Source organism: Protopterus annectens, chromosome 8.part0, assembly GCF_019279795.1.
Source record: "Protopterus annectens isolate FY-2018-M chromosome 8.part0, PAN1.0, whole genome shotgun sequence".
Classification (NCBI taxonomy): domain Eukaryota; kingdom Metazoa; phylum Chordata; order Ceratodontiformes; family Protopteridae; genus Protopterus; species Protopterus annectens.
In genome coordinates this window covers 1298498793-1298504111 of record NC_056741.1, presented here as the reverse complement: position 1 = coordinate 1298504111, position 5319 = coordinate 1298498793, and the positions used below count along the sequence as shown (strand labels likewise).

Below are 5319 nucleotides of genomic sequence, written 5' to 3'. Positions count from 1 at the left end.
GAATTGTGATTTGTTTTTCATTTACATCTGGATAAGTACAAGTTGTGGATTGGTGGTAAGGTGGTCTTAATGATCCTCGCAGTTGTCTTCACCACTCTCTGGAGAACTCAGGGACATTAGCCCTCATAATATGGAACAAAAAGGGAGAATGTGGAGCACTTACAAATGGCTTACTAAGCACTTCAACTAGGAAGGTTATGGTGGTCAAAATATGCTGGTTTTACTTATAAAAAAGGTATTTTAATGAATTAATATGATTCATTTCTATTCTCCATGGATATTAAAACATTCCTAACAATGCATGAGTGACAGACCCTTTCAATATGGACTGTAGAGGAACATGAACTTTTTAAGACTGCAAATGAGGTACCTTCCTCAAAATGAGGTACACTTAGAGCTCTCAACTTTCCATCTCCAAAATGAGGAACACTAGGCCTCATAATGTGGAACAAATGGGTAACATGTGGAACACATACAAGTGGCTTACTGTCAACTTCAACTAAGAAGGTCAAAGGATAGTTAAAATATACTCGTTTTACTTATAAAAACAATCTTTTAATAAATTAATATGATTCCTATTAGCCATGGATATAAGTTTTAAAAAATTCCTAACGCTGAATTTGTGACAGACTCTTTCAATGTGGAACTTCGAGGAACATGAACTTTTTTAAGACCCCAAATGAGGTACATGCCTCGTTATGAGAGAGGTATGCTCATACATGTGGACCTCAAATGTCTGTCAATATTTACCTACTTCAAACATCAATGATTTGCCAGAAAACCATTTATTTTATGAGGAAACAACTGGAAATATGAGGCAAAAGTTTTGACAGTCTGCGAAAACTCTAGGTTGAGAGGTATGCCCGAGCTTAAGACAGACTAACTTTGATGTCTGTATTTACTGTCAAATTATGATTTAAAAACGTTTGACTGCGTGATACTTAATAACTACTTTAGCAATGAGAGCTGGTATTAGACAGTATGAAACTTTGAAGCGAGCGCGTGGTAGCAGTATTAACCTCCAACTCTGGGCGGAATGCAGCCCTTTTCTTTCAGGCCATAATGCGCAAGCGCGCTATACGCTCTTAGCTTTCCATCTTGTTTATATGCTCCGTTTTTTTTTTCTATAGGACAACCTCCTGATTATAAACTCGTTTTGGGGATGTTGTTTGATATTACTCTATTATCATTTCATAACGCTATCCTTTTCGTTCTGTACAGTGTTAGTAAAATTACGGCTTTATTGGATTATTATTTCGACTAAAGAAAAGCCGGACCATGTCTCTCTAGTAAAATGAGAGAGAGGGTAAAGAATGAGGTTGATGTAAAGTGCACCCACCCGTTTCTGGTAAGTAATTAGGGATTAGGTTTTTCTCACTTTTTGGGGGTGGGGGTGTTCTTTTGAGAATTTTTAACACGATAGCTGTCATTACGGTAGGTTTATATTAGAATGTGGAAGCGAGAGGAGAAGTCCCGTTAAATATAAATGTTTAGCAATTTCAGAAGTCTAGCGGTTGGTTTCATTGTTCAAGAGTTCCCCCCCGTTGGGATTTTTGTAGTACTTTGAAAGATGTGCTTGTAAGTCGGGACTGTTGGGGCGGGGGCACGTGAGATCTATGGGAGACCGATATATTTAACCCATTTCACATAAGTCTGGACTGCTACAGAGAGTCAAGACGCACATCTTTCTCTCCCAACTCCAAAAATTGGAGATATTTTTCCGCAAATTCTTTTCAGGTTTTATCTAAACTATGGAGACTGCCTAGAGATGGACAGTTATCTGATAAAGTTGGTGGGCTAAGATGGTTTGGTCAAAAATAGTTTTCTAAAGAGATTAAGTGTAATTTATTTTTTGTACGTGATTTAAGACGCACAGGTTTTTAGGACCAGTGACTTTTCAAGTTTATAACTGTCTATTATAAATATTTTCCACGGTTCATCATAGAATGTTCTTTTTGAAGTGTTTTCTTGCGTGCCAAAGGACAAAGCAACACTTAACTGTGACAACATAGACACCTTTCTTTTTGAAAATGTATGTTAAGAGGTTGATTTTTTTTTCATTGCGCGGTCACTCTTCTGGATTACTACTAGAAGTGGGGAAATTGGTCTTGATCTTGGGCCCTTTGCCCCTGGCTCTTTTTCAAGCTTTGTTTTTTTACTCACGTAGTAGATGACGTCTGTGTTAGTGGCATCCCTGAGTATCATTTGCGTTTGAGGGGTACTCTGTGATCCTTAGTTCACCATATTCGATGAAAATAGAGATCTGTGTGTTTATTATTGAATCTTGGTAATTGTCAGAATCTTTACCACGGTCATGGTTGCCTTTTACTATATCTTGTAAGAAAAAATGTTATAGAACACAGACGAGATGTGATGCCATTTACTGTAGTATAGCTGACTTGAGCTTTTGGGGAAACCTGACCCCTAAAGGTGAGACTTCGTTTTAGAACATCCAACAAAAATAAAGGCAAAGGACACTAACCGCCTTCCTTGACATAGTTAAGTCTGTATCTTTGAAAGGTGTTTTAAACAGCAGCTGCATTTGTAGCTTTTCAGTATAAATGCAGTTCTCCATACTCGTAGGCTCAGCTTTTGTTCAGGCTTAGTAGTTTGCTGTTGAAGTTGTAAAATTATTTATTTATTCTTGTACTTCTGCTATAATGTAACTGTTTAATGCTAAAAGAAATTCTCACTACTGTATTAGTCTTGTGTATGTATATCCGGACTTTGCTCCAAAGTCTTAACAAACCTCATGCCTGCTGAATGGATAACAGAGTCCCAAAGGAACGGATGAGCTACTGCACTGAAGGTTGGGAATAACTCAAAAGTAATATGTAGGAGACTGAAGTAGTGACAGATTATAATTGGTACCTCTCAACTTAGTTTTATAGTTAGGTTTTATTCTGCTGGTTAAATACCTTTGTATTAAGTGCTGATGCAAAAGATTTCACTGTGTATTGGAAATATTTTGAGGCTGAAGTTTAGCTTTTTTTTGTCATTGTATTCTGAATCCGGTCAACCTGTTTTTGAGGCGTATTACTTAGTGAGAGAAAAATAAATGTTTCTATTGAATGCAATGGTAAATATCAAACTTTGTTTTTACCCATTAATTAGATTTATTTTTATTTTACATTCATTAACCAGGAAAGTCCGACTGGACACATGTCCATTTACAGCGGAGCAACGAGGAGAAAAGCTCAATTTTACATATAATGCAGTAACATACACACAATACAGTACAAAGCAAATATAAGATTAATAAGAATCTACAGTACTATGTGATTGTTTCCTCAGCCATTTTTACATAGTTTAGTATTAACTATGGATCCATTTCTTAGAAATTCAGTAACTTTATAAAGCTGTATATCTAATCATGAAAGTCGTATTGTATCTGTATTTTGTTACTGCAGATACTTTTTTTTTTTTTTTTTTGCATAATTTGTAACTTGTGTAAACTTTTGATTTTATTTTTAAACTTTGAGTGGCTTAAGGATGGAACCTTCCAGAACACTACTTGTGATTTGACACCCGAGTCTTAACACCTAGTAATAAATTGCCTAAGTAATAAACATTCTTGCAGGCAACAGTCAGTGACAAGGTTTCGTGTCTATTGCGGTCCCCGATCTATTATTTCTTCAGGAAATTTCTTAGTACTGTACAACCTTTCATACTTTAAAATCAACTGAAATGAATGTAGCCATTGTTCTAAAATTATGTCTTGGCCAAAGTTGTGTGTTGTATGCAAAGCTTTTCTCCTTGGCTGTTTGTCGAAAAGGAGTTCTTGACATGTCTGACTTTCTCGGTAAACAAAAGCAAGTAAATTAACATTTTCTCTACTTTGTGTACTAAGGAAAGTATTCCAAAATGTCGCTTTTGGTCCATAAATGCTTTAAAATTTGGAAGCTTTATCAGTGGACTGGCAACTCTTGACTCCGTATCTGCCTTAACTCTCCCTAATATGTTAGTGTGCAGTACAATAATCATTTTCAAGTCCTCTCCTGCTGTTTATAAATCCAGAATTAAATTTTGGTTAATATGACTAACAAATAGCTTAGTACTAACCTATGAACCTAACTGCTCTTGCAAGCCATTTTAAGTTTAGCCAATTCTCCCTTGTGAGACTCAAACCCTACACCTTGTGCTTGGAAAGCAAACACCTTAACCATTAGGCCACCCTCCCAAGTGATAGTCTCATCCAAAATCAGAGACATCAGTCCAGTGGAAACAACCAAGAAGCTCAGAAACTAGATGGGTTCATAAATGTGAATACAAGTAAAACACTTGTTCAGAAAGCTTATCTGTACTCTTAACTTCAAGCACACTTCCCTTCAGAATCATTCTAAGGTGCTATGGAAAGTTTTTAACCTAATAACAGACAAGCATTAGACAGTGGAAAATGGAACCATTAGTATCATTTCAGGCATTCTTTCTGCACTTGCCTTAAGACTTCTCAACCAAGCCTTCCTCAGTACATTCTAATCTTTGTAAGATGGGGGGTCCACTGTTTTAAATAGAAAATGTTGAACAATTTTACACAGAGTTCCTGTTTGATGTTTTCCCCACAAGTGGGTGGATCATCAGAATGCTCTAAACAAGCTGTAATACCTGACTGTGCTTTGCTGGGGAAATAATGGCCACCCCTGGAAAGAAGTTTTTTCCCCAAAATCATGCATTCTGGAGTACACTTTTTTGTATTTGGAAAATGGCTTTATCATTGTAATTTCTGATGTAAAACAGTTCCCCATCTAATGTTTCGAACTTGCTGTAGCATATGTAATTATTGTTGGACATAGCTTACATCTAGAATATAATTTATATATGTAGTTAGTTGTATATAATATATACACACACACACAGGCTTTATATTGGTGTGGTACCTTGCAGAATGTAGATTAGCAAGTCCTGCATTAACCATGCCCAAAATCTAATAATCTATGACATCTTAGTAAACTTAATATTCAGACCAATGGCGGCATGATTATTTATTCATAGTTTACCCTTTTCTCAATGTACTGTGACCTCGAAGTTGGTATATTTAATTAGTGGGGGGTGCGGGGAGGTGGTATCCCCCATGCACCTCCAAATTAAATACACCAACTCTGAGATCCCACTACATTGTCTAGTCGTACTTTACCCTTTTTCTCAATGAATACTCATGCCACAGCTACATGGCTGCCAATCATTTGTTTCCCATATGGTGTGAGTGTGTGTATGTATAAATATGTATATATGTGTGTGTGTGTGTGTGTGTGTGTGTGTATGTATGTATCTATATATATATATTTTTTTTTTTTTTTTAAAAAAAAAAAAAATATTTTT

The 5319-nt window shown here is 36.2% G+C and overlaps 1 protein-coding gene across 1 annotated transcript in view; it reads left to right on the top strand.

The window, feature by feature from the left end:
- Positions 1–1035: 1035 nt before the first annotated feature.
- ST3GAL4 (ST3 beta-galactoside alpha-2,3-sialyltransferase 4) overlaps positions 1036–5319 on the top strand; it is a gene marked incomplete in the record, with an annotated part of 1396457 nt that continues 1392173 nt past the window's right edge. The window contains 1 exon segment of the mRNA XM_044080811.1: positions 1036–1348.